At 44.7% G+C, this 23,024-nt stretch overlaps 1 long non-coding RNA gene across 1 annotated transcript in view; it reads right to left on the reverse strand.

The window, feature by feature from the left end:
- LOC123934432 overlaps positions 1 to 11,447 on the reverse strand; it is an 81,295-nt gene extending 69,848 nt beyond the window's left edge. Inside the window, exons 1-3 of the long non-coding RNA XR_006816797.1 lie at positions 11,307 to 11,447; positions 10,453 to 10,551; positions 9,150 to 9,237 (exon numbers count right to left, since the gene is read on the reverse strand). This is a non-coding gene — a long non-coding RNA (uncharacterized LOC123934432). The remainder of the gene's footprint in view (positions 1 to 9,149; positions 9,238 to 10,452; positions 10,552 to 11,306) is intronic.
- Positions 11,448 to 23,024: the final 11,577 nt, after the last annotated feature.

Raw genomic sequence — 23,024 nt, forward strand, 5'->3', positions numbered from 1 at the left:
CGCCTGACCCTCTACATAGTCTTTATCACCAGAGCACAAAGTGTCCCCTCAGTACACATGGCCTTTTGCTTCCCACACATGTTCTGGGGAAAAACACCCCCTGCCAGTTACATCTGAGGCACTGTGATTAGCTAAAACAGCCATACCTCCTCCTCTTTCAGAAATTCCTAAGACTCCACTGTTTTCCTCCATTACCTTTTTCCTTGTCAAATACATGTCATGGTTTTGTTTATTTTCACTGTCAAAACACAGTCCAAGACCCTCCCCCTGCCCCCCCCCCCACACACACAAACACACACACACAGTTGGGCGGCCAGACACACCAAGTCAGCATCTGCAGCCCCAGATCCCAACCTCCGTGCCCAAGCCTCCCTTCGGAACACCCAAAATATTGATAGTTGGCATAACAAGAAGAAAATTTTGCTATCATTCATCGGAGACAAAAATAGGTTTATATACAAAACCAGCAAATCAGTCAAGTATTGTCCCGTGTGAAGATTAGTATTCAAAGAACAGGAGAATGACTGATGAACCATCAAGTCTATCTTAATGCGTGTTTTTAAATCCCCATTGAAAAGCTGATAGGATGCCTGTAACACCATTCCATGGGGTATCTGAAGCTTTTTCTAAAACTATCACCTTGAATTTGTTAGTCATTTCCCTATCATAACTTTCTTCAATGTAAATACTTCTTAACTGATAATCCCTGATAAAACTCAAGACACTGGTCCTACCTGGCTGTTTTCAGTAACTCAGCTCTCCTGTGCTCACTCATGATTTCTGTACAGCTTTTGCTAGTATTTTAACCTTACCCAGGAGGATGTATGTCCTCTCTCTCTCGCTGTCGCTCTCCCTCTCCCTCCCTCGCTCCTTCCCCAAGAATCAGAGTACATATAGGCTATGTATTTATACATCAGTACATATAATTTGGAAAGGAGAATTTACATTATGTAACATGTCAGGAATACAGTATATAAAACATTTTACTCTATTGTCTAGGCTATCAGACTAGCTCTTGGAAAAACAAAACACGAATACCGGCCAAACCTCTCAATCCTATTCCAATCTGTCAAAATGCCTTAATTTGCTCAATTGTGAATAGTTAGAAATATTGATTTTTCTAACTCAAACTAGTCATGGTCTTCTAAAAATATTGAACTATGGCCATTTGAATTTATGTTATTTTAAACCAGCAGCAAAGACAATACAGAGATTCAGTTAAGAACCTGATCTATAAATAGTGTACAGTGAGATCTGAACTACACCTTTCGTCCTCTACAAAATAAAAGGAAAAGCATGCCATAAGAAAAACATTAAGAAGGTGTTTGTTAATGTAAGTGAAAAGTGCTGGGGAGCCTGGGTGGCTCAGTGGGTTAAGTGACTGCCTTCAGCTCAGGTCATTATTCTAGAGTCCATGGAGAGTCTGTGTCTCCCTCTGACCTTCTCCCCTCTCATGCTCTCTCTCAAGCTCTCTCTCTCAAATAAATCAATAAAATCTTTTTCTAAAAGCTCTATTTTCACCCATAAATACTAATACATCTATTATTTTGACAGAGGATCACTCAGGCTGTGGCTGTTTCATGCCTCTGTGTCAGTGGCCAATCTAGGAATGGCACAAGGCAGGAGGCAAACATGTAAAAAGGTCATTAAGAGGTCGTAGCAGATACTAAGGCCTTTCAAATGCCTCCTATTTTATGCCTTTTGGTCACTTCACAGTTCACCTGCATCTCTAGGATCAGTAGAAATGGGCTTGAAGGAGGAAAAACTTAGATCTGTGTTCTTTTTTTAAAGATTAGATACAGCGAGGGAACACAAACAGGAGTGGGAGAGGGAGAAGCAGGCTCCCTGCCAAGCAGGGAGCCCAATGAGGGACTCGATCCCAGGACCCTGAGATCATGACCTGAGCTGAAGGCAGACACTTAACGACTGAGCCACCCAGGCGCCCCTGTTTTTTCACTTCTTCTACCAGCTCTACTAAAACATACCAATTTGTACTAAAACAAAGTTCTGGAGAAACTCAAACTGATCCAAGGTTATTCTACTACCTCTGGAAGTCGGGGTCACTTCAGGTGTGTTTTTCTGAGGATATTTACCAGTATACACTTCATGTATATTTCAACCAAGCTCCTGCATGTGTACTGTAACCGTACTTCTCTCAACATACGTTAGTCCTTACAAAGAATCCTTGAATAAGTAGTACATGAGAAACACTTTAATTCAGGTTTTAACTCTGAACAGTGTGTAACACCTGGAAAAGCACACACACATTAAGATTGGGTAAACTACTACTGTTTCTCAATACAAGATCTTCACTTTTCACCCACAGTGAGCGAGAGCACAGATGAACAACCCCCATCAGTCAGATCCCTTTTCATTTCCTGACATTCTTCTTCCCCCAAAGTGCCTTTTAAATTGGATGCCCAGGACAAATCAATGGCAAACACTAAAGCCTGCGTCCTAATGGGAGGGTTCCCCCATGCCCAAGGGTATCCACAGCAGTGTCCAGAATGAGGAGAGAGAGGTTTCTGCATTCTCCAGCACTTTAGAGCAACTCCCCCTTCCTACAGCATCAACAGTATCTCATCAAGGCCAGAAAGAAACTGAGGCTGTCTTAAATGTGCTTTGGCTAAAAGGATGACAGAGGAGTCAGCAGGAGAATCAAAGAAGGATGCTGGCAAACATGGGACCATCTTAGCCAGACTCATCTTAGATGCAATTAGATGCACCTGGGGTCAAAGCTGTCCTCCCTGCTGGTGACCTAAGTCACCAATCAATCCCATCTCCCTGCTCCCAGGCAAATGCAGTAGATTACTTGAAAAAAAAAAATGGCTGCAATTATCTTCCTCTATGTGCGTTCCTTTCAACATGACACTCTCCCTTAAAGAGGTAGAATCTATTTCGCCACCTCCTGGATCAAGGCTGGCTTCGTGACTTGTTTCGGCTAACGGAAGTAACCTTGTGGCACTTGCAAGCGGAGGCCACAAGAAGCTTTGTGTGTCCACCACCACCCCCTGCCCTGCCCCACCCAGCACTCTTAGGACCCTGCCACCCGACAGTGTGAAGAACCCCAGGCCAGCCTTAAGAGAGAGTCAATTATTATATGGTCTCACTTACTTGTGGAGCATAAGGAATAACACAGAGGACACTGGGAGGAGAGAAGGGAGTTGGGGGAAATCAGAGGGGGAGACAAACCATGAAGAGACAGTGAACTCTGAGAAACAAACTGAGGGTTGGGGGGGGGGTTGGGTGAGCCTGGTGGTGGGTATTATGGAGGGCACGGATTGCATGGAACACTGGGTGTGGTGCATAAACAATGAATTCTGGAACACTGAAAAAATAAAATAAAAAGTTTTAAAAAGTTTTAAAAAAAGAGAAAAAAAATATGTTGGGGCACTTGCCTGGCTCAATCAGTAGGGCATCCTACTTACAGAATCAAGAGCTCAACTAAATGCTGGTTGTTTTATTTTTTTTTTTAAGATTTTATTTATTTATTTGACAGAGAGAGATCACAAGTAGGCAGAGAGGCAGGCAGAGAGAAAGGGGGGAAGCAGGCTCCCTGCTGAGCAGAGAGCCCGATGTGGGGCTCGATCCCAGGTCCCTGAGATCATGACCCGAGCTGAAGGCAGCGGCTCAATCCCTGAGCCACCCAGGCGCTCCATGCTGGTTGTTTTAAACCACTGACTGGGGGGGCACCAGGGTGGGGAGGGCCTTCAGCTCAGGTCATAATCCCAGGGTCCTGCTCAGCAGGGTGTCTGATTCTCCCTCTCCCTCCCCGCTGCTCATGCTCTTTCTCTCAAATAAACAAATATAAAAATAAAAATAAATAAACAAAATAGAGATAAAATGAACCACTAACTAAAATGATATTGTGGTGTTTTGTTAAACAGCAAAAAGCTAACTGCTACCATTAGGAATGGATTCACTCAGTGAACATGTAGTAAATGCCTTCTTCTGTGAGGCAGTGCTCTCACTCATTGCTGGGGGCACAAAGATTGATACGCAATCGTGCCGACACTTCCGCATCTCCTCTAATGACACTAAAAAAGGGTTAATAACAGGATCTACTTAGATGATAGGAAGGCTCACTCCAAGAAGAGGTCACCCTGGAGCTGGTTTTTAGAGGAAAACACAGAAGTCCCCAGTACGTAGGAAGGGACATCAGAAGTAGATGAGAAACAGCCATGTGCGAAAGCACAGATGCAGGGAAGAACTCAAGGAATGTTCTAGGAATGGCAAATAGTTGAGAACAGATGGAGTGTGGTGAGGACATGGCAGATGACGGAACAGGAAAAGCAGGTTGAAGGCAAATAATGAAGGGTGTCACACTGTAAATCATGCTAGGGAATCTGAATGCCTCTTGTAGGCTGTAGAGAGCTACAAATCACTTTTAAGTAGGAAATGACATGATTAAATCTATGTTTTAGGAAAGGCAAGCTGATGACAAGTGGGGGATTAGAGGCAAGGGGGAAGGCTCAGGGAGATTGGTGGGGAGGCTATTACTACAAATCCCAGAGGGGGACCCGAACCAAACTAAACACAGCCTCTGAGAGGGACAGGGGCCACGTGGGAGGATGCAGACAGTGCCAAGGTTTCAAATTTGAGATCCTGGATTAATGGTAACTACATTCATTAAGGCAGGAAAGCAGAAGAGCAGACTGAAGGGGAACACCACGCGTGTTTTATAAAAGCACCTGTGGGGTATCCTGTGCGAGATGTCCAGGAGAGGCAGGTAAGGATACAGATCTAGACCTTCTGTTGAAGGACAGGAGGTGAGAGCAGAAGACAAAGATCCGAGGAGCCTTTTGAACACAGGGCAGAGGGAGAGGGACAACTCAAGACCTAAGAGCAAACATGAACACAGGGGAAAAAATATAGGTGGAGAAGAGAAAAAGCTAATAAATGGCAGAATCCTGTGGGGCACTGCTATTTCAGAGGCAAAAGAAAGAAGGGGCATCGACCAGTGGCAACCTTCCTTGGGAATGGAAGAAGGGAAGGATCACTCGGTGAATATGGATTATGAATTAAGGAAAAGTGGATACTCATCCATTTGGCCACATCCCTTCTTTTAGCTAAGTCATCACCAGGCTCTCCCCTAGGGTTTCTGCCACTCGAGGGGGCCCCTTGAGGACATAATCAGGGTTAGGGGAGACCACAACAGGGGCCACTTTCAGTAAAAACCTGTGTCCATGTGTCTTACTGAAAAACATTGTTTTTCAAACACTTTCTCTGGCACCTGCTGTAGTAAAGAACATTCCCAACTTTCATTCTTAGGGCACATATTTGAAACAAGCTTATAATATATCGCATTTTCCAAGCAGATTGCCTTTACACATTTTAAATGACTAAAAGAGTTTTTAAAAAATAACCCCAAAGTAGGCAAAAGTTTTATAAACGAACACAAAAAGCAAGAGCCATAAAAGAAAAAAAATCTATCACAGGACTTCATTAAAAATTATCCAAAAAAAATTATCAAAAGACTGCACAAAGACAGTGAAAAGGCAAGCCACACACTGGAATATTTGTAATAATACATATACCTGGCAAAGGACTACCATTCAGAATAGAAAACAACTCCAACAGAAAAAAAGAAAAAAGCCACAATCAGGCAAGACATTTTAACAAAAATCTCATAAAAAGATATCAAAATGCCCATAAGTATATAAAATGGCATTTAATATTAGTCACTAGGAACCATAAATTAAAACCTAAGGACCACCTCACACCCATTAGGATGACTACTGTCAGGGGGAGGGGAAGGGAAGGGGAGGAGGGGACAGAAAAGAAGAGAGAAAAAAAAAAAAAAGAAAAAGCAGAACACGGGTGCCTGCGTGGCTCAGTTGGTTGAGTGTCTGACTCAATTTGGGCGCAGGTCATAATCTCAGGGTCATGGGATTGGGCCCTGACTCTGGCTCTGTGCTGGGTTGGGTGTGCAGCCTTTCTGGGGCCTGGGGTTCTCTCTCTCCCCCTCTCCCTCTGCCCCTCTCCCTCCGCCCTCCCCAACTCACTCATGTGTGGGCACACAACTCCTCTCTTTAAAAAAAAAAAAAAAAAAAAAAAAAAAGGAAAGAACAGAACAAGTGTTGGCAAGGATTTGGAAAAACTGGAACCCCCTCCTCCACACTTTTGAGAATGTGACATGGTGCAGTAGCTACAGTGGTTCCTCGAGAAATTTAAGTAGCATTTAGCTACTTAATTTTCCATCCAGCAGTTCCACTTCTGGGTATGTACTCCCAGAAAACTGAAAGCAGGGTCTCGAACTCTCTGTACACCCTTGTTCAGAGCAGCACTATTCACAACAGGCAAAAGGTGGCAGCAACATTAAGTATCCACGGACAGAAGGATAAACAAATTTGGTATGAATTCCCCAGGCACTGCCTCGTTTGGAGGTCAGATAGAGGAAGAAACTGAGCATACAGTGTTAGTATTATTCAGCCTGAAAAATTCTTAACGTACGATAAACTAAGTACAATAAATACAATAAGCTGGTTACAAAAGAACAAATATTCTAGGATTCTACCCATATGAGGTAGTTAAAAGTGGTCATATTCACAGGCAGAAAATAGAACGGTGGTTGCCAGGGGCTGGGGGAAGAGGGACCCAGGATTTATTGTTTCGCAGGCACAGTTTCAGTTCTGCAAGATGAAAACTGTTCAGGAGATGGATGGTGCTGATGGTTGTTACCCAACACACTCAAGGTGCTTAATGCCATGAACTGCATGTGCAAAAATGGTTACCATGGTAAATTTTATGTTATGTGTATTTTACCACAACTAATTTTTTTTTAATTTTAAAACCCACAGGGAGCTACTCATTCGCCACCCCCCCCACAAAAGCAGCTGAAGTTACAAAGACCCCCAAACCAAGTGTTGGCAGAAATGCGGAACGAATGGAACTCCTGACACCACTGTGGAATTTAAATTGGTACAATCGTTTGGAAGACTATTTGGCAATGATCGGCTAAAGCTAAATTAAATAGAAGCCTTCTCTATGAACCTGCAACTCCATTCCTAGGCATGTGCTCAGGAGAAATGGGTGGGCATTCAGCCCACATAAGCAAGAATGTTCAGGGTCACCTGCGTGGCTCAGGCGGTTAAGCCTCCAGCTCTTGGGTCTCGGCTCATGTCGTGATCTCAGGGTCATGAGATCGAGCCCCACGTTGTCCTCCTCTGTTTCGTGATCGTCCTCTTCTTCTTCCGCCTCCTAGTCCGCTTGAGATTCCTTCCCCCCCCTTCTCCCCCCATCTGTTCCTCTCCCCCACCCCCACCCCCGCATGCACACATGGACACTCTCTCTCTCAAATAAAATCTTTAAAAATTAAAAAAATTGTTCATGGCTGCTTTATTCATATTAGCCACACACTGAAAACAACCCAAAACTCCAACAGAATGGATAAGCAAACACAGGTCCATACACTGAAACTACAAATCAGTAAGAAACTAGAATGAATGACTACCACACGCAGTAACACGGGTGAATCTCCTAGACATTATGTTAATGTGTAAGACATACACAAGGATCCCTTCTGTAGCATACTATTTATATGGAACTTAACAGCAGACAAACTAGCGGATGGAGTTTTTAAAAATTACAATGTGGAAAAAAAAAATCGTTAACATGGCTACCTTCATTCAGGTTCGAAGTGGGATAAAAACTGCCCAGAAGGGGAAAGAGGAGAAAATCGAGGGTAGTGGGTATGTTCTCTATCTTCACCCGGGTGGGGTTCACATGGTGTGTGCACGTGTCAAAATTCACTGAGCGGGACACATCGAAAATAATGCATTTTACACTTTATTGTATGGATTCTATATGTCATAAAATCTCTACAGCACCTCCTGTCTCTATGATGAGATTGGCAGGATTCAAAACCGGAACAAAATGTCAACTTGTTGCCCTCTTCCTTTCTGCCCTAGAAGATTAGACCCTATTCCTATTAGAAGCCTTTGAGGGATGATTAGTTACTTCCCAGAGGCCAGAGTCAGATAAGGAATCTAAGTGCAAACTTACACGCTCCTAAATGTCCTCAAACTTTCCAGAAGCCACTCCATCTCCGTGGGATGTAAGAACCTTTATAGTAAGAACCTCTCAGTCCTTACTGCAGCCTATACTTTCTGAGTCAGAACTCCCAGTGTGCTTTCTACTGGTAAGTGTCCAATTTGGCCTTTTTAAGCTTCGGGAACAGCATCTGACTTTGTTTTACACCTTCATTGGCAGGGACTAACTAAATCCCTCTTCAGCTGTAAAGGCAGAATGTCAAAAATCACAAGATATCACCACATTCCCGCATTGCGATGAATGCATACATCCCGAGGAAAGAGAAGGCTTCATTCTCTTTAACAGCCATTTTGATGTCTGTCCCTTACACAGCCAACGTAGTAATAACTTTAGCTTCCTCATGAGAGGACCATTCTAAGGTAAAAATCCACAGGGATGAACTCCCACTTCCTCTACCATTCATAACACTGTGCTATCCGGCTGATGGAAAAGGGCCTTAATATGCAAAACTTCTTATCTAAAAGATCCTCAAAGGCCAATTCTTTTAAACTGCGTCAAAATGAGAAACAGCCTCAATTTGATTGCCTTTGATCCTGTATGAAACCAGCTGTTAATTCAGTGAAATGGGTAAATTATGAAGGTCCGTTGTATATGTTCGGCTTGGTAGGAGAAGAAAATGGACAGCCGAGAAAGTTTAAAAAAAAAAAAAGGAGGGGAGCTAGTGTAAAAGCAGCAGCTTAACGCATTGGTATTCTGCCTGAGAATGGTATGCCAAGTCAAGTGAGACGTAATTTTTGTGAAAAGCAGATGGCGTTACGTCGGCTCAACAGGGTGACCTGTTAAAAGTGTCCCAAATGCAATTACTCCCCAAAATGGCAGTTTTATACAGTTTCGGGAAGTGTTTTTCAAAGCAAGTATTAAGCAACAATGGGTTAAATGCAAAGCCACATGGTCACAGCAGACAAACAATGCTTCTCTTAGCAGAGTAAAAAGTAATGCAGGATTTTATTTAAATACATTGTCTAGAATAGAATAAGCCGTTTTCTCCTTGGGAATACCTCCAAATAGGTTTCACTTCATAAAAGTCTACATAAATGGCAAGATATTGGAATGCAATAATTATAAAGCTGGCTAGGTGTATTAATTGTTCTACATACCTGCGGTTTTTCTGATTCCTGTACTAGCTTATCTTTATTTTTCAGAAACCACTTCGGGAAGCTCCCGTTTTGGCTTCCACACTGCCACCTGTAGACATAAAAGAGAAATAAGCCTTATGTATTATTCATCAACCACCCATCTTTCCTAGGGAACTAAAAGGGACAATTGGGGAAAAAGTGGCAAAATATTTGCTCCAAGAGATAAAAGAGTACCTTCTCCTCTGTGGCAAATTTCTAAGGAGTCCCTCTCCCCCAGTGATTTGATAAATTACTCAGAAATCGAAACATGCGTTAAGCCTCAGATCGACACCACTCTCTCCGGATCAGTTCATTAAAGAAAGAGATGGGAGTCACAGAACTCACCCACATGCCAACCTACAATCATTTCAAGATCTGCCATTTCAAATCAGAAGACAACTTAACCACTTTGTTAACTGCGTAATTAAGAATTCTGTAAATTACCACAAAGAGGAAAAATATGAGGGAGAGATTCAGGCAAAGGGTACCCTCTCAAACGGTTGTGAAATGTCTCTTTAAGATAATAAAATAACAAAAATAGTAATAAAATAATAATTTTAAGATAAAGTAGTCCTTTTTCCATTCTAAAGAGCAGTTAGGGGTTATTTTCATCATAATGCCCTACACCCGTTTTGAATGTGAATGTAGAGTGCTGAAAGGTCCTTCCGACACCCCACAGATTTTAATCCAGGTAGGTCTTTTTTTCTTAAAAAAAAAAAAAAAGGTTAGATTAATCAAAATCTATGAGTAGAACAGGCAATAGATAAAAATCCACAAACAACTATCAGATAGTCAAAGCCGCCACGAGATGAGAGGGATATGTGTGTGCGCGCGCGTGTGTAAAGAAAGTCAGACACAGATACAGATTCTAGAGTTAACTGAAAATAAGATGAAACCAGGGTGTTTTTTGTGTATGTGAGTGAGAGAGAACAGAGAGACAAAGATTCTAGAGTTAACTGAGAATTACAGACCAAACCGGGGTGTGTGTGCGTGTGTGAGAGAGATAGATTCTAGAGTTAATTGAGAATAACACACCGCGCCGCGCAGCTCTTTACCTCCTCTGAGTCCCACAGTCCACCGAGAACAAGTGCTCCAGCTCCAGCACCTTAAGCCAAAGTCGCAAGCACCACCCCCACCCCCACACCCACCCCCAGCCCCACCCCCACCCACTAGGCGAGCTAGCGCCAGGAGCCACCCAGCCAGCGTGCCCGCCGAACCCGCAAACGCAGCGGGTTGGGGTTTTTTGTTGTTGTTTTAGCCCCACCAGAGATCCGTGCCCACTTACCCGCAATTTACTTTAACGCCCCGAAAGTCTGGCGTGGTTTAAAGAACTGCAGCCAATCCAAGAAAACCAAGTCTCTTTGAGCCACTCTCCTCCTTCTCCCTAGGACGGACATTCACACACACTCACACTGCCTTCCTTCCAGACCCCGAACATGCGCTGGGCCATCCCAAGAGGCTCTTGGGGGGGGGGGCCGCCGGCGACCAATCCTGCTTCCATGTGCCTCCACTAAACCCTCATCCAAACGTGCACAAGGCGCCAAGTGCATGTGCACCGTCCGCCTTCAGAGATAAGTTCGGCAGACCCCATCCCACCCTCTCCCCCCTCCCCCAACCCCACTCCGGCCCCAAAAGCGCGAGCGAACGCGCGGGCTCAAGCACCGGCCCGGCAGACAATACTCCAGCAACTCCTGCCTTCCCCGCACACGCCCCAGCTGGTCCTGCCACCGCTCTCTCGTTTCCCCAGGTTTCTACACTCCCGAGCGTCCCCGAGCAGGGGGCCTCCGGATGGTTCCTGGGTGTAGACTGGGAAGAGGAGCGACCTGCACGCACCACCGAAATGCGGAGGGGCGGTCGCAGTCTTCCGAAGCCACTCCGGGGCTCGGCTCTCGAGGAGGGGATGGGGGTGGGGACTGGGAGACTCGCGGGGCAGAATCTCCAGGGAGGCGGCTTCTCCGCACCTCTTCCCCACCCAGCACAGCGCGCACGCACAGGCGAGCACACCAAGGGGCCGTGCACCTTCCCGCTGCCCCCGGACCTGCCCGGTCCTCGTCCCCGAGCTTGGTGGCCTGAACGCCAGGGCGTCCGGCCCGCGGCGGCCCTGGAGAGGAACAGAGCGCTGCGCGTGGGGGTGCCCACCTGCGCGCAGGATAGCCGATGCGGCCGGTGCGCCGCCCGCTGCGCTGTGTCCGCTGCAGGAGAAGGTGTAGTCGACCTGAGCCCCGGACTCCCCCAGCGTCTCTTCACTGCCCAGCCGTGCGGTCCTCGCTGCCTTTCCTCCCTGACGGTGAGCTTCCCACCTAGCCCGCAGGTTCTGCCACCGTCCCTCTGCCCGCCGGAGCCTGAGCTGTCCTCCCCGCCCCTTTCCCGCCGCCCCGCGCAGCGCCGCGCTCCGCCCCCAGCCCGCCCATCCCCGCCCGGGCTCAGCCGGGGGCTGCGGGCTCCGGGCCTCGTGTCGGAGCTTCCCAGACCGGGCGAAGGGGGGATGGAGGGGTGCCGCCTAGACCCCGCGCTCCCGACCCTCTCCCTTCTCCCGCGCCAGCCGCGGCCACCCGCACTCACTCACCCGGCAGTCAAGGGTGTGGGCACCGCGCGCTCTGCCCGCGCTCTTCCGGCGTCTAGACTCGCCGCAAGGCACCGTCCACCGCCCGAAGTGTGCCTCGTTTCTTGGGGGGAAGGGGGTTGGTGAAGTGGGGTGGAGTGAGCAACAGAGAGAAGGCAAAGAAATTAGCATGTCAACTGCCAAGGGATACAAGTTGCTGCCTGTGCCTTGTTTCTGTTACATTGAATACCTGAATGTACTGCTTTCCTTGTTAAGACCACAGCAATATTCAGAGGAGGCATGAATATAAGATTTCCAAGCTAATTGGTCGTAGGAGCTTTTTAAAAATTTAATGATGCAGAAGACAACAGATTCACTCTTTTCAAAAAGTTACTTAATATATATGGCCACATTTCTAATTTTAAGTAATAGCAAAATATAAATAACAGAACAGCTGTGTTTTACAGAAACAGATCCAGTTTGTATGTATTATTTAAGCCCTCTGTAATTATATTAATTGGGTTCGTTTTAAAGTGTATTTTAGGTATTTCTTAAGAAAATTAGCTCAGAATTTAGGGATTAGGAATCCATAATTTTTAATTTGGCGTTTTGCCATTATTCTAAAATGTCAGTTTCATGGAAATTATTAAATGTGGTTATGTAGAAAAATGGATCCTTTTTCTCCCGAGTTGGCAACGTTCTTAGATTTGGCAAAGGACGGATTTTTTTTAAAACGAAGAAATAATAAAATTCTCATTCATTTTCTAGGGATGGGATATCTGGTTTAACTGCATTTTCTTTAGTGTTTTTCTCTTTGAGGCAAAGTTCCTTTCTGTTTCCTCTTACATTTCTTTTCTTCAAAATTTTTTCCCCTAAATATAAATAAAGCTATAGATTCCATGATTTTTTTTCAGATTCCATGATTTTTGAGCCTTTGTTTTCCTGAAGGGATAGGAAAATGAATTATAATCGATTATCAAAACCAACTCTAGGCTCATGATACTAAATTTTACACTGATTAACCCTGTTTTTCAACACTGCATTTAGTAATTTAACCTAACACTTGAGAACCAAGAGTTTTCTTTTTAAGTCTCATCCCTATAAGAATGAAATGTACACTCTTTAATTGACATTTTGAACCAAAATTAAATTGACTAATGAAGACCATATTCGTAGTGCATTTGTTGCTGGGTATATGAGGACAACGTGGATGATAAACAGCATTCTGAAGAAGAGGCTCTGAAGCAAAGAAAACAGTCTTTAGAAAAACTGATGATCCCCTTTTCAAGGCAAGGATAACAAATACCAGTAATTATGCGAAGAATGACTGCTGCCTCTCTTCTCTGCTTTGGTTTTGTGGCTGGGCCTGCATTTATCTCTTTTGATCATCATAATAAAAGTAAAGTAATTCAGCATTCCGGTGACATTGCTTAGTAAATTAGCAATTTGAAAATGCTTTTATTACCTAATTAATCCAAGTAAATGCCTCCGATAAATCCGATTTTACTCTTACATCTTTTGTGTGTGTGTGTGTGTGCGCGCACGTGTGCGTGCCTGCGGAGAAACACTTTGTGAGAAATAAAAACAGCTAAGGCTAGCTCACGCAAATTGCCAGCCACTCTTTTGGTGCATGTGTGTTGCAATAGAGTTGATATTACGTGACCTTCGGGTCTTAAATTATATCTCAGATATTGGTTATGAATTGCTCATCGGCTGCTTCTTTAATGAGTTCCAGTGCATTTGCGCTGCCTCGCTTATTCCCCAGAAGCATATTTTATTTCTTTGTGTCTGCCTTATTGAATCTACCTTTGCCTAAACTATTTTCCGTGAACTTCCACCAAAGAAGCAGATCTTAATCCATAGCTCACTTGACAACCATCTTTGTCCTTCAAGTTAAGTCTCCCTTGAGGTCTTTGGTAAAAATCCAGCATGATTAACCATCCAAAATTGGAAAGAGTATTTCGTCAAGCATGCTTCTGACTAAGAGATAACAATCAGATTTCTCAAAACCAGGAGGGTGTGTCCCATTTGAATAAAAAGAAGAAACAAAACTGGCAAAACCGTTTTGTTCAGGTCAAAACTAAGCCCACAAAATCACAATTGAGATCCTTTCTAAGCCTGAATTATGCTAAGAGAGATATAAAAAGCACAATCCAAATAACTTCATCTGTATTTTCTTTCACCACTACAAATCCCTTTGCTCCACTGACCAAATACCATTACATTTCACATTTCCCTTTTGGGTCCCCTGCTACTGAGAATTTTTCACTAATCTTTAAATAAGAGTGCAACCAGACACTCCTGCAGCCTCCAAGGGATCCTGTATCACCTTCCATTTGTTTTCCCAAAAGTTTTTTTTGAAACGTCCATGACATTGATAAGGACAGCTCTGAACATCCCACGTAGACCCATGGAGAGGGAATTCCGATAACCAGTCCAAATTCAAAACAGTAAGCTTGAAACAAAACACGAGTTTGTTGTAACAGCTTAATCCTATCGGCATGTCCCATTCTGATCCTCATCCTGGCACAGAGTTCTGTAACACACCAGCTTACCCCTCTTGAGCAATTTTCTCCTGATAATTATTTTAACAAATTTTCATTCATTTACTCTTTGGGCTATGTTACAACTCACAGTGAGCCCGAACGTATTAGGCATAGTTTTCTGTCCTTTCTTTCTGTGATAACTGAGGATTGGAGATCATTTATGGAGGAGGAGAGATGATAGAACAGCTCTTTTGCCAGAGTCTCCTCTTCTTGCTCTAAAAAAAGCATGAACTGAGTTTCTTCCCTTCGGTTGATTGGGATTAGAGAGCAACATCAATGTTTTGAACTTGCCTAATGCCAGACTGTAATTGGTCTCCTGGTGCTAGGAAACGACGTCACTGGTTATCACACAAGACAATGATAGAGACAATAGTACCCATATAATGCGCAGATGGAAATGTTGATGCTCTAAGCGAAGTTACTTAAAATGTGTGTGTGTGAGTAGGTGTGTATATGTATAATTCGAAGCTAAGTATAAACCTGAATACTTACAATAGATCCTTCAGTTATGAAACTCTTGGTAAGCTCTCTTATGGTTTTTGGGTATGTGATAAAGGAAGGAGCACTTCAGTATTTACCTTACTCACAGGAAAGTACCCTTTTTTTATTTTCTTAGTTTATTTTAAGTAATCTCTACACCCAACTTGGGGCTCAAACTCATGACCCCAAGATCAAGTTCTTCCCACTGAGCCAGCCAGGTGCCCCAGACAGTACCTTTTTCTGATCCAGAGCTTCCCATAAATTTCAGAGCACCAAATATTTAACCATATCATTCCATGATGGATGGATGGATGGATGGGTGGATGGAGGGATGGAAGGAAGGAAGGAAGGAAGGAAGGAAGAAAGGGAGGGAGGGGGAGTTAAGCCAGTATGATAGATCTGGTGAATACATGTATGACTCATTAGCACAACTGATAAGCACATCAGGTTAGTCAGATCACGGTTTCCTCCCCCAGGACCATTTTGTTTTGGTCTGTTTCATGGCTGCCGATCAAAACCCAATTCCTCCACATAGACAAACATTGTTGGTCACTAGATGTTGTGCGTGGAATTGTGTCCCCAAAGAAAATATGTTGAAGTCTTAACCCATGATACTTATGAATGTGAACTTATTTGAAAATAGGGTCTTGGGGCGCCTGGGTGGCTCAGTGGGTTAAGCCTCTGCCTTTGGCTCAGGTCATGATCTCAGGGTCCTGGGATCGAGTTCTACATTGGGCTCTCTGCTCGGTGGGGAGCCTGCTTCCCCTTCTCTCTCTGCCTGCCTCTCTGCCTACTTGTGATCTCTCTCTCTGTCAAATAAATAAATAAAATCTTTTTAAAAAAAAAGAAAAAGGAAAGAAAATAGGGTCTTTACAGATGTATTTAAGATGTAAGTTGAGATGAGGTCATACTGAAGTTGGGTGGGCCCTTAATCCGATATGACTAGTGTTTTTGCTGGAAGAGAAGAGACACACAGAGAGGGAAGTCAACCTTGTGAAGATGAAGACAGAGATTGGACAGAGTTAGTCTGTCACAAGCCAAACAACAACTGGGCCTACTCAAAATGGAAAGAGACTAGAAAGGATCTTTCCTCAGAGGCCCTGCCAGTGCTTTGATTTTGGACTTCTAGCCCCCAGGACTGGGAAACAATAAATTTCGGTTCTTTCAGCCGTCCAGCGTGTGGTACTCTGTTCCTGCAGCCCTGGGAAACCAACGTACCAGGGAATCCTCAACTCCTGGGGATGCCAGCCCATAATCTCTCATATCCAGCGCAGAGTAAATGTTAAATGTAGAATGTTTAAGAATGATAGGCGGAGTCATCTCTGTACATGAAGGACAACAGCTGGGTAGAATCATCCAGGAATTGGAAGGAATCTTGATCATTTACCTAATCTTATGGCTGCCCCAAAATGGGACTAGGCTACGACCAAGAATCATAGAGGCACAGAATATTAACGTGTTCAAAGACCGTTGGAGATTGTTCTCTTCTTTTGAGATTACGTGATACCTGGGTGGCATGACTTAAAAATGTGCAGGATGGGATGACCTGAACACAGTACACCCCAACCCCCACAGGCCCCACTGATTCAATCCTGCCTCCCCTTGTTGGGTTATAACAGCTTCCTCCCTTTGTGTTAAAACGTTTGGTCTTCAGTAATCCCAAATTAAAATGTAAATGAGTCTGGAAGACTTCCCGGCCTGAACTCCTGTCGGTTCCCAACTTGTATATTTATCAGTTCATCATTCTATCCCCCTCGCCATTGCCTAGTGGAACGCTGAGCTCATAGAGTATCCTCCATAAATATTTGCTAAGCTGAAGTGAGAAGCAGAGATTAGCCAGAGCTCCCCCCAAGGCTGAAGCAGAGAAGAGGAAGCAAAGGAGAGCCCAAGGCAAACTTAATCTCAGCGCTTTATACAGAAGTCCTAGACTTGACTTTGATCGTGACCCGGGACTGGAACGCAGGAGTGAGGGGTCAGCTAGGAGCTTAGTCTTCCCTTTGCTCCTCCCAGTCCAGGAAGCATTTGTGGCCCTAAAGGGTAGTGTGGAGGCGGGGCGGTGGGCTTTCCGCCTCTCTAACCACCTCCACCACTCTCACCCCCTCTCCAGCCATTTCCCCTAAAACACCTAAACTGAAGAAAAATCATATATTTGCAATGCAAATGCAACCTCGAGCAGGCCCCAGCCGGACTCCCCATGCCCGCCCCCACCTCCAAACTCCAATTAGAGGCTGGCCCCTGTGTCCTTCCGTAATGTAAATGCTGGAGCTGCCGCTTCTAGCGAGGAACTCATTTTGCAATGCATGCCGGGGACAGACCCCGAGATAGACCCACAGTCACCATTAGAAATCCTCCTGCTTCGTAAAGCATCGATAAAAGAGAAGAGAACCAAACACTTGGGAGAGACGTCCGCACCAACTTGAACATGAACAGAGCGGGTTTAAGCCAGAAGTGCCAAGAGAAATCAAAAGGAAAGCGTCGATTCTCTGAAGAAAGGAAAACTGGAATGATTCTCCCTGTGTGTCTGTAGTTGGATCTTGATACCTAGCCTCTAAAAACTTTTGAAATGTGTGAAGCAGTCAGGAGCTGCTTTGAAACATCACTGGCTGTATTCCCTCATGATCCCTCATGAAAATGTGCGGGCGGAGCTCAACGGTGGCCCACAGATTGAATCAAAGCGTTACAGTAGAAGGCAAACCAATTTTATATCCGATTTTTTTTTTAAATCTGAAATTGGGCCCCTGAAGAAAAGTCGGCAACCCGAAATGTTAGTGGTCTCCTCGTGGTATTTCTGTTATTTTTGTTAAGAGGGCACTAGATGATAGCCAATCCTAGCCGGACCTGAAGACAAAACTTCCCCACTGGCCAAGGCCAAAGTGATCCTCTGAATATTCCCTGAGTCCCCAACCCCCACAGACCTCCAACCTCCAGCAGCTTCATTTCCTGCTTTCTATTTCCCTGTAGCATCTGTTCCCATCGACATCCTTTATATTTTACTCATTTATTTTTATTGTCTACCTTCCCACTAGAATAACACGTTTCTCCTGAGGGCTGGGATTTTTTTTGGGTGTATGTGGGGGTCTATTGTGTTGACCGTTGAGGCCCAGGCCCCTGCAACAGTGTCTGGCACATTCTAGGTACTCAATAAATACGTGTTAAAACTTCATGTATTTCAGGGCACCTGGGTGGCTCAGTTGTTAAGCATCTGTCTTCCGCTTGGGTCATGATCCCAGGGTCCTGGGATCAAGCCCCATATCCGGCTCCCTCCTCAGCGGGAAGCCTGCTTCTCCCTCTCCCACTCCACCTGCTTGTGTTCCTCTCATTGTGTCTCTCCCTGTCAAATGAATAAATAAAATCTTTAAAAAAATTTCATGTATTTCCGGAATAGGACTGAAGGATGTTCAACGTGCTCACCTATTTAAGAGGATAAGCCAGTTCATGGGATTTGTTTGTTTCTGTTTCTTTGTTTGTTTTTGGTCTTACTTTAATTTGTTGTAGCAAAGACTTGATAATAATGAGATAGTGTACAAAGTAAACAAGAAGATTCATGATGAGCCCTTTGTGTCCCGCCTCTTCATCAGCTCAATTTTTATTTCTGAATGTATTAACAACATACATCTACCTGACAATTTTCGAACCGTAGCGCTCGTCCATTCAAGACTGTTCTTTTGCATAATTTCGTCTTTCCTTGCTTTCTGTGCAGAAGTCCAAGGGTTCCAACCACAGAGATGGCAGAGGCAGTCTCTGACTCAAAGAACACAGGATTCAGGTTCCATCCTCTGGAGGGTGAGGACAGTAAGGAAAGGCACTCAGGACTTTGGGTTTCCTGCCTTCTTTCTCTCTAGTCTCTGGCCTGCCAAGGGTCAGGTCACTCCTCCTGGTGCTGAGGGGTCCGAGATTTCTAGCAGAAGACTCGCCAAGTCTCTCACACGGTTTCAAGACCTCTCCGGGTACCTGGCTCCAAGGGAAACCTATGGGTTGCTCTCCCTACTTGACCTTGGCAGAGGGCACAAAGCAACCCCAGCCCTCTCAGCCTGTTTCTTTCAAAAACAGCGGACCAGGAGAAAGGCAGCACCCATCCTTGTCTGTCTAACCCTAGGTTCTCGGGCTGGACGTAGGAGATGCGCTAGAAGGTTCCCACAAGGCTCCCACCCCTTGGCCTCTAGCGAGTCTCCCTTGAGACAGGGCAGGTGGGCGGGGTCAGGAGCAGCTCCGGGGCGGGGTAACCGCCAGTCTTTTTGAGACAGGCTTTGGCTCCGGGTTCTTTCATCAGCAGAGTCCAGTGTTTTTGCTGGCAAGCTGATCCAAGGCTTCTTTATTAGTGCACTTTATTCAGTGCTTCCTACACTGAAACCGCCTGGGAAGTTTTTAAAAAGATGCTAGTGCCCGGCCCCAGGGCCTACTACATAATTTGAGGGGCCCCTCGTTCAAATATTACTTAAGAGTTTCAAGACGCCGCGTCAGAGCATTAAACCCAAGGCAGGGCCCTCGTCCATGTAGGGCCTCGGGAAACTGCCACACATCCGGGGTCCATGAAGCCCACCGGCCCGAACTCCACTCTCCCAAAACCCAGATTTCATTCTTGAGTGGGATGTGGACCCTGGGGCATTTTAAAGCTCCCTAAATATTTTTCGTATGCGCCTAGGATTATAAGCCCTCATTCTAGCTCCAGAAGATTCTTACCAATGCGATTGACACCTGCAATACAAATTTATCTCTAATTCAATAACTCAAAACCCTCACTCAAACATTTTCAGCTTATCCGGGATGAAATCATCATGACAACATTCTTGAGAACATTTTTCGATTCATACATAAGTTAAAAGCTGGAGTCATGAATCACCTTTTGATTTCCCCTTTCTCAAAAACAAAAATGTCACGAAAATGGCATATTTTCTCATATAGAAAATTGATATAATTTGAAGTGTTATTACTCATCATCATTCACATTAGATTTGAACTGAAGCTAAACAAGAATATTGCTAAATGGAAATTTATTATCACATCAATAGAACTCAACAGTGACACACACAAAATTCCAACAAGCATGTCAAACATCTTCCCCCCCCGCCCCCGCCCTTCTCCCTGGAGAATAGGGAGCATGAAAGCACTATTGTGGGAAATTTTATCTGGGAGAAACCTCCCAGGAAAGGTCCCTGAAGAGTTTCTGATCCTGAGCTGGCCCCCACTCCTGTGACGCTCTCTGGAGAATTGCACCTTCCCCTATCCTGGGGAACGAGGGTTTCCTCAGACATGCATCTTGAAAAGGGCCCTCCCTGTGTCTGTCCTGGGTCATAAAAGCTGTACCTGAAAGTCCAAAGTTGAAGTCCTTTTCCATCGTCTGCTGTAACCCCCAGGCTCCTTGTTGAGACTCAGTTTCTTTCCAGATTTCCAGACTCCGGCTCTCCATGCGGCTCTGGAGGAAGCTTGGGGGGCTTGGTCTGTTAAGAGGCTGCCTTCAGCTCAGGTCATGATCCCAGGATCCCCACATATGGCTCCCTGCTCAGCAGGGAGTCTGCTTCTCCCTCTGCCTCTGCCGATCCCCCTGCTTGTGTTCTCTCTCTTACTCTCTCTCTCTCAAATAAATAAATAAAATCCTTAAAAATAAATCAAATAAATGCAGCTCTGGAAACCACCCAGTGCTACATCAGGGAAGGTTTGGAAACTTCCTACACTCAAAGCTGGCTCTGCATGGGTTAGATTCTTCCGGAACATCACCTGAAAGGTCTTTGTTGAGTAGCATTTCAGATATAGGGAGGGAGACCCACCATCCTAGGTTACACTGGACTGTCTGGGTTTTAGCACTGAAAAATCCAGCATCCTGGGATACCATTGGTCACCTTAGGGTATGAGAAGATGTCACTCATAATCTCCTCCAGAGTCTCCAGAACCTAAACAAATGTACGCATATGAGGAAAGTCGTGTTTGTTTGTTTTTCCCTACAAGTTTGCTTAACTGTGTATGAGCCAGCTGTGGCTATGCCCCTGGAAAGGCTGTGCCGCAGATAATGCTGGTACTCTGGTCAGATCCCCTAGACCCTCCTTTGTGGGTTCTGTGTATCCATCCCCTAGCTTTCGTGTGCTCTGCTTTGCTCCTGACTTTTCACACCTGCAACTGTCTTCAGCGACATACCCTTGAGCTACTGGATCCACTTTGCTGGACCTGCTGGCATTCTGGCCCATTAATGGTCCTCCCACCACATCCTCCTACCCCGGGGAAGCCCATACGCCATAACTAACTGGTGCAGAAATATGAAAGTTCACCCTTCCCTTGTCCCAAGGGGAACAGACTCTGAGGTACAATTTACCCTTCTGAGCTCCCATTGGGACATCACCTGAACTCACACTATTGACTTTTTCCCCCCTCCCCTGTGTTGCTTGCCCCACTCCCTTACTGGTTTCTCCTGGGAGCACTTCCTTCACAAATAGCTTCTAACTGAATCTTCCTCTCAGTCTCTGCTCCAGGGAACCTGGTCCAAGATAGACTTGATTTAGGAAGGTCTTACCTGAAAAAGAGATATCAAACACCAATAAGCAAGGAGAGTCTTTGCTTCAATGTCTGCCAAGGAGAGAAGGAGGTCTCTGTCTTTACAAAGTCAAGGGAGGATAACAGATCATCAGTCCAGCAGTGATTCCTTCTTCGTGTTGCCAATAGAGAATTTTACGGAAAAGGCCAAGGGAACTTGGGCGAATCTTCCATTTGCCCATTTTATTTAGCAACACTATAGCAATTCCTTCGTAGTGTTATAATACCCTGTGTCAGTCTTGTCGTCTTGGTAGACCAGAAGCCACTAAAAGACAGAACAAAACATTTTCTTCCTGAATCACAAGTTACACAGAAATGTGAGTTCTAGCACAGAATACATGCTAATAGGGGCGGCTGGGTGGCTCAAGCGGTTAAGCGGTTAAGCATGGGAGCCTGCTTCTCCCTCTTCCTCTGCCTGCCACTCATCCTGCTGGTGCACTCTCTCTCTGTCTAATAAATAAATAAAATCTCCAAAAAAAGAAAAAAAAAGAATACATGCGTACATAACAGATAGCAACGCCATTCAGAAATGTTTAAAACTGGGGCACCTGGGTGGCTCAGTCCTTAAGTGTCTGCCTTCAGCTCAGGTCATGATCCCAGGGTCTTGGGGTCGAGCCTGGCATCTGGCTCCCTGTTTGGCGGGAAGCCTGCTTCCCCCTCTCCCACTCCCCCTGCTTGTGTTTCCTCTCTCACTGTGTCTCTCTCTGTCAAATAAATAAACAAAAATCTTATAAAAAAAAAGAAATGTTTAAAATTTTTGCCAACTGTAGTAAATATGCATTTCACTGACTCTTACTTTGTTAGGGTATCAGCAACAGGAAACAGAAAGCTCACCCGAATGTAATAAAGGGAATAGCTACAAAGATGAAGGCAGGGAAATGAGAACCAGCAAGGATGGTGAAACACCTTGAAGCTAGTAAGGGTGGGAAGCTAGCATTGTCCTTAGTAGCTCCCGTTCTCTAAGTCTTTGCTCTGGAATACTCCCATTTATGGTTTTCCACCCATTTTTTTTTAATTGTTAAAAGATTTATTTATTTATTTATTTGAGAGAAAGTGAGAGCAGGAGGAGGGGCTGAGGGAGAGGGATAGAGAATCATGAGCAAAATCAGGTCCAGATGGCTTCCCAGGTGAAGTCTACCAGGCATTTAAAGAAGAGTTAATACCTAGTCTTTAAAAACTATTCCAAAAAATAAAAATGGAAGGAAAACTTCCAAACTTATTCTACAAGGCCAGTATTACCTTGATTCCAAAACCAAAGACCCCACTAAAAAGGAGAATGACACGCCAATATCCCTGATGAACATGAATGCAAAATTCTCAACAACATACTAGCAAATCAAATCCAACAGTACTTTAAAGGAGTCATTCACCATGATCAAGTGGGATTTATTCCTGGGCTGCAAGGTGGGTCAACAACCCCAAAGCAATCAACATGATACACTGCATTAATAAAAGAAAGGATAAGAACCACAGGATCCTGTCAACAGATGCAGAAAAATCATTTGACAAAATGCAGCACCCTATCTTAATAATTTTACTCAAGAAAGTAGGGTAGAAGGAATATACCTCAACATCATAAAGGGCATATACAAAAGACCTAGAGCTGATGTCATCTTCAGTGGTGAAAAACAGAGCTTGACTCCTAATGTCAGAAACAAGACAAGGACACCCACTCTCATGTTATTTAATACAGTACTGGAAATTCTAGTTTCAGCAGTCAGACAACAAAAAGAAATACAAGCATCCAAATCGGCAAGGAAGAAATCA

This window comes from Meles meles, chromosome X (assembly GCF_922984935.1).
Source record: "Meles meles chromosome X, mMelMel3.1 paternal haplotype, whole genome shotgun sequence".
NCBI lineage: Eukaryota > Metazoa > Chordata > Mammalia > Carnivora > Mustelidae > Meles > Meles meles.